Raw genomic sequence first — 13,224 nt, 5'->3', positions numbered from 1 at the left:
ATCGTATCTTCTATATGACTCATGTTCGACCTTTCGGTCTTCCGTGTTCCGAGGCCATGTCTGTACATGCTAGGCTCGTCAAGTCAACCTAAGTGTATTGTCTGTGTAAATCTGGCTTACACCCGTTGTATGCGAACGTTAGAACCTATCACACCCGATCATCATGTGGTGCTTCAGAACAACGGACCTTAGAAACGGTGCACAGTTAGGGGGAACACAATTCTTGATATTTTAATGAGGGATCATCTTATTTATGCTACCGTCGTTCTAAGCAAATAAGATGTAAAAACATGATAAACATCACATGCAATCAAATAGTGGCATGATATGGCCAATATCATTTTGCTCCTTTTGATCTCCATCTTCGGGGCGCCATGATCATCATCGTCACCGGCATGACACCATGACCTCCATCATCGTGTCTTCATGAAGTTGTCTCGCCAACCATTACTTCTACTACTATAGCTAACAGTTAGCGATAAAGTAAAGTAATTACATGACGTTTATGTTGACACGCAGGTCATAAATAAATTAAGACAACTCCTATGGCTCCTGCCGGTTGTCATACTCATCGACATGCAAGTCGTAATTCCTATTACAAGAATATGATCAATCTCATACATCACATATATCATTCATCACATCCTTTTGGCCATATCACATCACACGACATATGCTGCAAGAACAAGTTAGACGTCCTCCAATTGTTATTGCAAGTTTTTACGTGCTGCTATAGGTTTCTAGCAAGAATGTTTCTTACCTACGCCAAAACCACAACATGATATGCCAATTTCTATTTACCCTTCATAAGGACCCTTTTCATCGAATCCGGTCTGACTAAAGTGGGAGAGACAGACACCCGCTAGCCACCTTATGCAACTAGTGCATGTGGAACCAGTCTCACGTAAGCGTACGTGTAAGGTCGGTCCAGGCCGCTTCATCCCACGATGCCGCCGAATCAAGATAAGACTAGTAACGGCAAGTAAATTGACAAAATCGACGCCCACAACAACTTGTGTTCTACTCGTGCATAGAAACTACGCATAGACCTAGCTCATGATGCCACTGTTGGGGATCGTAGCAGAAATTTAAAATTTTCTACGCATCACCAAGATCAATCTATGGAGTCATCTAGCAACGAGAGAGAGAAGAATACATCTACATACCCTTGTAGATCGCGAGCGGAAGCGTTCAAGAGAACGGGGTTGATGGAGTCGTACTCGTCGTGATCCAAATCACCGATGATCCTAGCGCCGAACGGACGACACCTCCGCGTTCAACACACGTACGGAGCGGAGACGTCTCCTCCTTCTTGATCCAGCAAGGGGGGAAGGAGAAGTTGAAGGAGATCTAGCAGCACGACGGCGTGGTGGTGGAAGCAGCGGGATTCCAGCAGGGCTTCGCCAAGCGCTACTAGAGGAGGAAGAGGTGTCACGGGAGGGAGAGGGAGGCGCCAGGGCTTAGGGTGCGGCTGCCCTCCCTCCCCTCCACTATATATAGGGGCTAGGGGGGCGCATGCCCCTTGGAGATCCTATCTAGAGGGGGGCGGCGGCCCCTCGGGGGGCAACGATCCGCTTAGGGTTTCCAACCATGGGGGCGCATGCCCCCTCGGGGGGGGGGGGGCAACGGCCCCCTAGGGTTTCCAACCCTAGGCGCCTTGGGCCCTTGGGTGGGGTGCACCAGCCCACCAGGTCTGGTTCCGATGCCACTTCAGCCCATGGGCCCCTCCGGGATAGGTGGCCCCACCCGGTGGACCCCCGGAACCCTTCCGGTGGTCCCGGTACAATACCGGTGACCCCCGAAACTCTCCCGGTGGCCGAAACTGGACTTCATATATATAAATATTTACCTCCGGACCATTCCGGAACTCCTCGTGACGTCCGGGATCTCATCCAGGACTCCGAACAACTTTCGGTTAACCGCATACTAATATCTCTACAACTTAGCGTCACCGAACCTTAAGTGTGTAGACCCTACGGGTTCGGGAGACACGTAGACATGACCGAGACAAGTCTCCGGTCAATAACCAACAACGGGATCTGGATACCCATGTTGGCTCCCACATGCTCCACGATAATCTCATCGGATGAACCACGATGTCGAGGATTCAATCAATCTCGTATACAATTCCCTTTGTCTATCGGTACGATACTTGCCCGAGATTCGATCGTCGGTATACCGATACCTTGTTCAATCTCGTTATGGCAAGTCTCTTTACTCGTTCCCGTAAAACATCATCCCGTGAACAACTCCTTGGTCACATTGAGCTCATTATGATGATGTCCTACCGAGTGGGCCTAGAGATACCTCTCCGTCATACGGAGTGACAAATCCCAATCTCGATTCGTGCCAACCCAACAAATATTTTCAGGGATACCCGTGGTGTACCTTTATAGCCACCCAGTTACGTTGTGACGTTTGGCACACCCAAAGCACTCCTACAGTATCCGGGAGTTGCACAATCTCATGGTCTAAGGAAAAGATACTTGACATTAGAAAAGATTTAGCAGACGAACTACACGATCTTGTGCTATGCTTAGGATTGGGTCTTGTCCATCACATCATTCTCCTAATGATGTGATCCCGTTATCAATGACATCCAATGTCCATGGTCAGGAAACCGTAACCATCTATTGATCAACGAGCTAATCAACTAGAGGCTCACTAGGGACATGTTGTGGTCTATGTATTCACACATGTATTACGATTTTCGGATAACTCAATTATAGCATAAACAATAGACAATTATCATTAACAATTAAATATACTAATAACCATTTTATTATTGCCTCTAGGGTATATTTCCAACAGCTATCATGTCTACAGACACATGCATTGCATAACAATCACTGGAAGGAGTAGTAGAGAAAGCTAGGGGGATAAATTTAAAACTATAATGAAGCTAGCCAACTCATCTCCACAAGGCTCCTCGATTGGAGCTTCGTCGGCCGTCCGATCTATCTTTCTGGCGCGCCTGAGCCGTTGGATCTTTACTTGCGGTTAAATTATTTTCACCCCACGGTTCATTTTTCTGCCCAATGACTGATGGCCTTGTCTCGTGTCTGTATTGGCTGGCTAAGCGGCGCCCGGGTGAAAGAGAATTTGGGGTTGTTTGGATTGCCACCAACGCCGACCCTACCAAAAAGTTGGCTCACCCGTGAGAATTGGAAGCTGTTTGGACTATCATCGAAACATTGGCTCGCCCACGCTGCCCGGAACGACTCCATGTTATTTTTGCCAATGCATGGGCGCGCGGAGGACGCCGAAATCGGTCGCCAAAAAATTGGCGAGCGCACCTCTCGCCCGCTTAGTACGTGGATCCCGTGCTTTGTTTGTTAAGTGAATAGTCAACGGATTAATCAGATGCGGAAATGAATGATACGTACGCGTATTTTCTTTTGACGTGAAATTAGGAAGTGATTGTTTGAATCGGTTACTCCCGTCAATCTTTTACTGCTACCGGTTGTCTTCTAAGCAAAATTAATGGTTTCAGTTTCCGTAAAGGCAGTCGTGAGCTTCGTCTAGTTCAAAAGTTATACTACATGTTTTTTTGTGTATATACGGGACGCCCGTATGTATTTACTCTTACATGCGAATTTTGGTATTTTCTTGATAATTGCTAATTTCGTTTTTTCGCATGTTATAGTTAGTTATATTTTCATATTAAAAATATAATGTTTTATTTTTATTTTTTATTGCCTCAACATTACTACTAAATTAAAATCAAACCAAGCATCAATCAATCCAAATTGCCAAACCAAATGGAGAACTTGATAAATTTTTGAGAGGTACAATGGCTACAATCCAAACAATAACAACTTGTCAATTTTTTGGTCATGCCCTCACTTTGGTCATGCCAAAATTTTGGTTGAACAAGTTGGGGCACAAACCAAACAGCCCCTTTGTCCCATCCGCGCGCCGCGCCCGCACCCAACGCAACCCAATCCCCTCGTCCTGCCTGCACGCCGTGCACACTCCGGTCACCTCATCCCGCACGAACCCTAGGAGAGAGAGAGATATGAAGATGAGAGGGAGAGAAAGGGGAGAGGAGAGGAGAGGGAGGTCCGGCAGCGGACGGGAGAGGGTGACCGGCCGGCGTCGGCCTGCGCCCCGCCTCCTCGCTGCTCCATTTACTCCACCTATTTCTCTTCGGCTGCCGGCCTCCCAGCCCCCCCCCCCCCCCCCCCCCCCCCCCCCCCGCACCTCACAACGGCATTTCCTGAGGAGCAGCCCGAGCGAGGCCAACATGCGGAAGGAGCGGATCATGGCCTCGCACGCTGGCTCGTCATCTGCTTTGGCACCTTTCGGATCCGCGCTGCTGCGTGCGATGGTTCTAAATCAGTGCAGGTCGTCGCCGCGGGATAGTAGGGCCGGCGGATTCTTCGCATCGGGGGCTGGCTGGCAAGGGAGGGTCAGGAGGCCGGCATGACTTGCTAACGAGTAGAGGTCGGCCGCGCTCTCGCTTTGACCACTTTGCTCTCTTTCTTCTCCTCGTTGTGTTGCGCTCTCTCTCTCTCTCTCTCTCTCTCTCTCTCTCTCTCTCTCTCTCTCTCTCTCTCTCTCTCTCTCTCTCTCTCTTCGATTGGATTGCCTCTCCTTCACCGGTGGTGTGCTCTTGTCGGCTACAATGCCGTCCATACTCTGGACGGGACTGTTGGTTGAGATTCGTTCTCCTTTCCTGATCTTGCCGTGTACCCTTATTTTTGCTATGCCCTGCTGATTTCGTGTTCTTCCTTCTGTCCGCGTCGTGCGCAGGTTGATTATCTTGCCATCCTCTCCTGCGTCCACTGTCGCGCCGTTCTGCCTTCGGCGATTAATTGAGGTGACACCACGCTCCATTTTCTTTTCTGCAAGATGTTTGATGAAATGCATATTTGTTAACCTTGTTTTGCGTTCAGTTCATTTTGCTTGTTGTTCATCCTTGCCTTATCGTCCGTCTTTCCTCCTTTTCTAGCCTACTTCTCCTTTCCAGGTCGGGTAAATGGACTGTTCTTTTGCTTGTATGTGGATGACTATTCTTTTACCTCTGTGCACCGATCCACGTCATGCGTGTGCTTTGACTACTTCATCTCCGTTTATTTAGCTGGTTCTAGGATCTCCTTTGTTGCTGCATCTTGATCTCCTGCTTTGCTGTAACTATGTTCTGCTGCTTGATGTTTGCTTCCTTTCTTTCTAGCTACATGCTTATTCTTTCTAGCCACATGCATGTTTTCCTTTTGCTGTGGGAAATAGTTCAGTTATATTTATCAGTAGCATCTCTATGTTTATAGATACATACTAGGAACGTGCTTCTTTAGTGTGGCCTTCTCTTTTTTATGCAAGAAGTGTGCCTTCTCTAATCTGACAATCATCTTATTTGTTGTTCTAAATAATTACTGCAGGATGGAGCAGCAGGCATAGATGAAATCTACTGCCAATTTCTATTGGTTGCGGCATCTTCCGCTGAGTAACTCTACAAAACAGCCTGCTAGCATTGATTCTTGCAATAAAAAAATAAGTCTGGCATCATTCATGAAAAGCTTATAGACTTAGATAATTTCTTAATCCTGCACTGGTTCTCACCAGTGAGATTGTAGATGTGGTATTTTGAGAATACTAGTGTAATTCACTGGTCCAAAAGCTCCATTTCTTAATGTGTTTTTGCAGAATGCTACGAGTAATGTTTTTCTTTTCCTTAATGTACAAACATATCTATTAGATATGATTTTGGATCTGAACTTTTCCCTGTCTGCAGCTCACATTGTGGTATGGTCATGGTACAGCAAAAGGAAAAGATGTTTAAACTTTTTTTGGGCGTCATACATGAAAAGTACCTTTATTTCCATCGAGCTTAATTACTAAGAAAATGTTACCACTATGTCCTTACTAATAAACCTAAATGTTCTGAAAGTTCGGTCTCTTGCTCTCTTTGCTTATGAATCGGACACTTTCCCTTTCTTTAGTCCTTACACGGTTCCACCTCGCTTTGACTTCATACTTTGATGGTGTTTGTAGGTATGAAGAGTGGTCATAATGTTACTTAAAGGAGGCCTCAACTTGCACCAAATACATGGGCATGTGCAACAGCAACTTATGTAGGTGAGTAGGTATTTATGCTTAGTTTTGACTTGAGTACAAAAAAGAGCTTGCTGACATATACAAGAGAATAGGCTACCCATTCTTGAATTGAATCAGATTGGTAGACTAAACCACGGCGGTGTACTCTTTGCTGCTGAGTTATTACAATCCAACTGAAAATAAGGGGAAAACAAACATGATCTTGCCATTTAAATTATCTCATATTTGTGGAGAAAAGTTGCATAGTTAGCTATTGCAAAATACTGTCGACCCAGTTTTTGTTCAATAGACGTCCCTTCTTTGAATGTAGCTTGAACCTGCGCAAGGGCATGGTAGCATGCTCATTCTATTTTTTTTTACTAAGGTGGTTACACTTTCCTACTTTTTTCTGAAAGAGAGTCAATTTAGTCATGAGCTATAGCGGCGTTTCTGTTTACTGAATTTCGTTTTGCAGTTCCCTTCTCTTGAATGTTTATTCAAATGTGCCTAATGTTTCTTTTAGGTTTCTAAAATCTAATAAATGCTGCTCTCAAATCAGTTAGGAGGCTGAAGGTAGTAGCTTACTGAACTCTCATTTCCGGAAAAATCTGGAGATGTCTTGGTACGGAGTTTCATGATCAACTTGCTCCGGCATAGTTAGTCTTTCTAGACTAATTGTTTGTCAGTATCTATTCTATACATGTGTTTGATTGGTTGTGCAAACATGCATGCATTGTTCTGTGTGGAAATTGCTTTATCCGGTCTGTTCTATAGCAATGTTTCCAGTGGCTGTTTAACACATATATTTAGATAGTTGCATACGCATGCTTGGTTCTGCCAGAAAATTATCTTCCCTGATATGTTTTCAGATGCTATTTGGTATACATGTTTGTCTTTGTCATCTTTATGTTGAGTTGTGGGTTCCAAAGATATTTATGATGATCGTTTGCATGGTGGGTCATGTCAGCGATGTGTGTTGCATATTCATGATTCAAACTCTTTGTTGGGTATATATCTATATGAAGTTGTTTTTGAATGGCCCATGATTCGTTTTTTATTAGTATTTTAGTTTAAGCATTTCTCCAGAGAATCTTGATATCCAGCTGTATATATATCCAGTCATGTTTTTTTACTCTGACCGATTTCTTTTTTTGTTTTGTTTTACAGTTTGTACAATCTCTAAAGATGGTGCTCCATTGTTCTGTTAATCAAGATTTGTTCCCTCCTTTCTTACTAGCTGATACATGATGACCGTTTGCATGGGGGGTTATGTTAACTATATTCTATTCATGATTCAAACTGTCTGTTGGGTAATTTAGTTTAGACATCGTGTCCTGAGAATCTTGATATCTAGCTGTATCGGTATAGTATAGTTTGTGATTTTTCCCTCTGAATTTATATATCCACTCAGGTTGGGATAGGTTATGAGTATTCTTAGTGTGGAAACAGCGGCAGTGCTGCACTTTCATCAGATGATGATATGCCAACCTTGCGCCATTTGGCTCTATGTTACCCGAATAAGATAACAAAATACACATGCTCAAGTATATATTTTTAATACCCCCTGATGATGCCTCATTTCTTCAGAATTTGAGGCTGTTCTTGATATGCCAGGTAGGTCCGGCTATCGAGTCAACAATTATATTTTGTAGTGTGTGATGATACATTAATAATCACACTTGAATGTGTTACCTAAACCTGTCTTGCTTTTGTATTTCATCCTCCTTTGAACCATCCAATGACTTGGTCACTACAAATGATAAGTGTGAGGTGTACAGAAACCTGCACCTTATATTCTTGTCTTGCTTTTGTATTATATCCCCCTTTGAACCATCCGATGACTTGTGCACTACAAACGAGAAGTGTGAGGTGTACAGAAACCTGCACTTCATATTTCTTACATTCCTGTTTTATTTAATGTCTGAGCCTCTTTATATTGCTTACATATGTGATTTATCTAATCTCTGAGCAAGTGTGACTGTTTATAATTGGGTTAATAAGCCCAGTTGTTTGAAGAAGCAATTTGCATTCCATATTTTAGGATTGTACTAATTCTTCTATCCGTTTTTGATTTGCCCCTGCCATTGTAGAATTATGAGTGGGTTGACTTTTCTTGACGTGTATTTTATACAACGAGCAACTACCTTGTGCCGTCTTCCAGCCACCAACAACCCCATGACCCTGCATCAGGTCAGAAAAATATTCAATAATTATTTCTTATGCACGGTCATTGGATTGTTGGCTTCAGACATACTGTACTGTTGGGCTTCAAGCGTACTTCAGTTCTAAACTTATCCCTTTTCCCTTCATTTTTCTAAGACTGTATTGTTGGGCATTAAGTAGGAGTAGTTACTTATACTAAGGAGCAGATATGTATGACATGTTAATTTCACTTATTTTTGGAACGAAGATCTCACTTCATTTATATTAGTCCTTGACGTCTGTGTTCTTTATTGTGCAAAATTGTTCCTTTCTGGGTAGATGAAAGTCCAGATTCCACCAAAGGAAGATTTAGTAGGCTTTCTGTTACATGTTGTTAAAAGTAAATGAATCGAATTCTTTCTGTTTTGGTTCAGGACAAATTTGATTTTGGGAAGACAAAGGTCTGACAAGGATGATAATGGGATACCAGATTACAACGACGGAGGCTCGGACATGGATCTGCTCATGCTCTCAGCGGGAATACTGGATGTTCTCGAAGCTTTTCCATACACACGTGCTACTTTTGGCACTTGCGTGGGCTCCAGTTTGTGTCAATGCAATTTGCATCTGTCAGCGGATTATGGCGAGCTTGGTTATTGGCCTACAGGGGTGCGTGGAAGCTTGCTATCCATGTGCCAGAGCCATGAGTTGGTTGCGAGATCTTATGGGTTTCACCTCTAGCCTACCCCAACTTGTTTGGGACTAAAGGCTTTGTTGTTGTTTTTTGTTGTTTTTGGTTATTGGCCTACAGGAATGTTTGTGTATGGATGTCACAAAATTGTTATGCAGAAAATAAGAGTGTAGTACATTTCAGAGATACAAGTATCTTGTTCAGTTTAGTCAGAGCACATGCAAACAAGTAGTTCCCTAGGGTGGAGGCCTTCCACTTGCTTTTGCTAGCTATATGAAATAGACTGAACCTGAACCTAACTACGATTGGATGTCTAAGCTGAATTGTTGCATCCTTAGACATGGAATTATGGATCAATTTTAGCTCTCAAGAACTGCATACTTATGGTCCTATGTAATCCCAATTTATTCAGGCAAGCATCCCAAAAGTTCACTAATGAACAAAGCAACGTCACACAGAATCTAAGTTTTAGGCCAGGTTACTGTAATGTATTTTTAAGAGAAAATTCCTTATATAACACTATCTTAAATTTCGTTTCTTTATTTGACACTGAATTTTTTTCTTCCTTATCTAACAACGAATCTAAATTTTATGCCTTTTATGGCACTTTTGTCCATTTTAAGTTGTAATGACACCTGAAAAGACCATTTTACCCCTCATGTGCTATGTGTGTGTGGGACACAAACACACGCACGTGCGTGCACACATAGTCAGCAGCACACACACCTTGCAACACAAACGTACGCAACAGCACGCCCACAGCACCACACACAGCGTACACACGCAGTCACAGGAACGCACTAGCTAGCTACATACTCGGCCAGCACCAACGCATGACCCGACCACCACGTCCAGCAACTTAACTCACGCATGCACTAACTAACTTGCAGTCTATCCGTGCACTAACTCACGCATGCACCAGCTAATTTCCTAGCCTGCTGCATGCATGTCCAGTTCGCTCCGGCCTCGCGCACAAATACAACCGACTTTCCACGAATCAAGTCAATGATTATCCTAACACAGCAGTAGCACACACGACGCACACAGGAAACATTCCACATGAGGATAAAATAGTCTTTTCAGATGTCATTTAAACTCAAAATAGGCAAAAGTGTTATAAAAGGCATAAAATTTAGGCGCATTGTTAGATAGAGAAAAAATTATTTGTCGATGTTAAATAGGGCATAAAATTTAGATACGGTATCAAATAAGGAATTCTCTCTATTTTTAAAGATGTACATTAGAGAAATTGTTCAGCCAACAATCCAATTAAATTTACATGTCATTAGGCTTCCCCGTAAATTCTAAAATGTCTTAGGCTTCCCTGTAAATTCTGCAAATTTATGGCATGGCATTAAAACCTACAGGGTGCTCCACCGATGATGAAAATACCTCACAGGATGATGTTGGATATTATTCTACAAACTTTGGGCCTACCGGTGGCTGAGTATCGAAGCAAAATGTGACAGTGGCATGATGTGGATGACTATAATTTCCATACACCAACATTATCTTTTGGAGATAAAATAGCCGTATGGCTATTACCTGAGACCATGTCAGAAGATCCTGCTGCTATGGAAGCAAAATGATTCATGAAAACTGCGGTGAAAACAGAGATAAGATACTACAATTACAGCAGCATTGAGAAATCAAGGACGCGAAATGAGTCTGAAAAGTGCTATGGGCTAATTCGTTCTAGCTAGGTACATGCATGACTTCTCTTATGTATATGCAATGTAACAATGTGGATAACTAGAACTGTTGTGATGCTGCTCTATTATAAGTAGAAATAACTCGTGGTTATCTTTTCTTTTGTTTACACGCGATGTGTGGTAGAAGCTGTACTCACAGGAAGACTATCGTGTTGTGTATAAACCACGTTCTACGATTCACTTTTGTTATGCATATTTACTTTCCAGTTTTAGGACTGAAATCCATCCATTGTAATGAATTTGGTTGTATGGGCATTACCTATTTGACTTAGGCTTGCTTCATCACATATAGACTGCTTTTCTTTTCCCCACTGCTTGTATGACCTAAAACTATCATGTATATGAGGCACGTTATTAGCAATGTTTCACATTTTCTTACTTGCAATACCGTGTTTGCCTATTCAGGTGTTCCAAGACCCAAATCATCAGAAAAACAACACATACACCATTTTTTTTCTTTTGAACTTTGGTCACCCTTATACAAGCCCCTGTCCATTTTGTTTATATAGTGGTTAGAATAGTAAACATATGTGCTTGCTCAATACTAATAAATGGAATATTTTCAAAGCACGTATAGTGTGGGTCTGTTCGCAATTTGGCGCAACGGGAGATTACTGAAAAATACACATTTTTTCAACATGACATGGTCTTGAAATGGGACTCTACTACCAAATTAAAATGTGTAGGTATATCTCATTGTAGATGACAAGTCTCTATTTTTTATTAAAGGGGGTTAAATTTGTTATCATATATATTTGCCCGCTAATAAAACAACTAAAACATGGAATTTCTTTTCATGCTGAACATGAATTCAATGGGTCTCTGTGCCATTTGTTACCCAGCCGACGAACCAAGAAAGAAAGGAGAGGGATAGACAGTCTTTGCTCGCTCCTCCCCCTGCCGCTTCTTATTCAACTCCTCATGGGCCACAGGCATAGCTCTACGTGGGTTGGGCTAAATAACATATGGACAATCCTAATACCTCCTGATCCCTATATCTCCGTATATGCACAAGAAAGGCATGTTTTTTTCTTAGGTTTCTTATATTTTCCCCCTCTTTTTTGCAGGAAAACTATGCATGGCCAGGTTTCTCATCATGATAACCATGTTTCCGAACTTGCTAAAAAAATACAACCATGCCAACTTTACTCTCTCATCATAGTGCCCATATTTTCAAACTGAGTATATTCATATTATGCAAAGTTTCCCTTTTCCCAGACTATTATTTAACAACGTAATAAACATGTTTAAAAAATAGCATGCTTTAGTTGAAGGTTCTTGCAGCATGCAACTATTTTCATCGACACCATGTCTTCAGCAGGTCTCTGCGCCATTTGGCGCAACGGGTCAACTAGTAGTTCCTTATAGTCAAGCGGACCCACGCTACTACTTGTTCCAAAGACATGCACACCATCGAAATAGTCCATCTATGGCCCTGTTTGATTCAGCTGTGGATTTCTAAAAGTAGCTGTGAAAAATCTGCTGTGGAAAAACAGTTGTGGAAATCTGATGTGAAAAAGATGTAAGTCATTTGGCAAACCAGTTGATACAACTTTTTCAGATTTTGGTCCGCAGCGGAATCAGATTTTGGAAAGCACGTCCTGGGCTACTTCCGCTTTTAGTTCAGATTTTGGCAGCGGATTTCTGGAATCGGATTCTGCTGGGTTCGCTCTTTGATTCAGATTCTGCTGCGCGGCAGCGGAATCCGTCGATAAAAGCTGAACCAAACAGGGCATATATCAATATACACACAGAGGGAATAATTTTTTTTACAACAGAGGAAATAGTTTTTTTTTGAACAAAGCAGGGTCCCGAAGGACCCAAACTTTCATTAGATAAGCTTCAAAGCATACTTTACATCAGGACCCAAAGAAAAAGAAAGATTACTACGAAGTCCCAGACGTTTACAAGGAGAACCCCTAACTGAAAGATTAAAACACAATCGGGTCCTTGGCAGCCTTCGCTCAGATTGAACCTCGCCGTCGCCGGGGACGAACCACTTGGGGCAACGAGATCGCCATGGGCGTAGCAAGTGCATCCCATAGCCTCTGAACGAATACTAGAACTGCCTCCCATAAGGCATGCAAGCCAGGAGGAAAGGGGTTGGCCGCCCTTCGACCAGAAGAAGTAGAGGCTCGATGAAGACCGGCAACCGATTGCAGGCGCCGTAGCTCCACCTTAGAATCCTCTGCTGATGAGCTCGAACCCGACCATCAATCTTCAGCTCAGTGCTTCCCCACTCCTCTTCATCCACCACCTTGGCGGCATCAAGAGAAGGAAGGTAGCAACGAGGCCTCATGCAAGTGGCAGGCATGTACATCTCCTGCTGCTCTATCTCTCTTCCCACAACCATGATGGCAAGAACAGATCGAGGAAGAAGAGCATCTGGTGCACCATATGATTGAGATTTATTACAGCAAGAAAAGGGGGGATAAGTGGGGACGAAACCAGACGAGCCTAAGCTTCGCCATGGATCTGGCTGAGGGATGCCGCCGAAGGATCCACTGCCAGGGATCATCCTTGCCTTCGCCTTTTCGCCACCAGCATGGCCCCAAGGAAGAGTTGAACAACCACCTAGACAAGATCCAAAACGCAACTCCACTTTATTTGTCGGAGAGAGAGACACTCACACACTACTAGACC

At 43.2% G+C, this 13,224-nt stretch overlaps 2 long non-coding RNA genes across 6 annotated transcripts; one reads left to right on the top strand and one right to left on the bottom strand.

Moving 5' to 3' along the window:
• The first annotated feature begins 4,185 nt into the window (after positions 1–4,185).
• Positions 4,186–9,060, top strand: LOC123189388 (uncharacterized). Of its 5 annotated transcripts, none has more exons than XR_006495741.1 (7): positions 4,187–4,446; positions 4,756–4,822; positions 5,382–5,446; positions 5,995–6,078; positions 6,596–6,658; positions 7,204–8,226; positions 8,613–9,060. It is a non-coding gene; the product is annotated as an uncharacterized lncRNA (long non-coding RNA). The 5 variants fall into 5 exon arrangements; XR_006495743.1 differs by having other exon boundaries at positions 6,560–6,609; XR_006495742.1 differs by having other exon boundaries at positions 6,560–6,658.
• Positions 8,765–10,419, bottom strand: LOC123189389 (uncharacterized). Its single transcript, XR_006495744.1, has 2 exons — positions 10,231–10,419; positions 8,765–8,839 (listed from the first exon to the last, which is right to left on the bottom strand). It is a non-coding gene; the product is annotated as an uncharacterized lncRNA (long non-coding RNA).
• Between the last annotated feature and the right edge of the window lie 2,805 nt (positions 10,420–13,224).

Source organism: Triticum aestivum, chromosome 2A, assembly GCF_018294505.1.
Source record: "Triticum aestivum cultivar Chinese Spring chromosome 2A, IWGSC CS RefSeq v2.1, whole genome shotgun sequence".
NCBI lineage: Eukaryota > Viridiplantae > Streptophyta > Magnoliopsida > Poales > Poaceae > Triticum > Triticum aestivum.
This window is presented reverse-complemented; position numbering and strand designations above follow the sequence as displayed.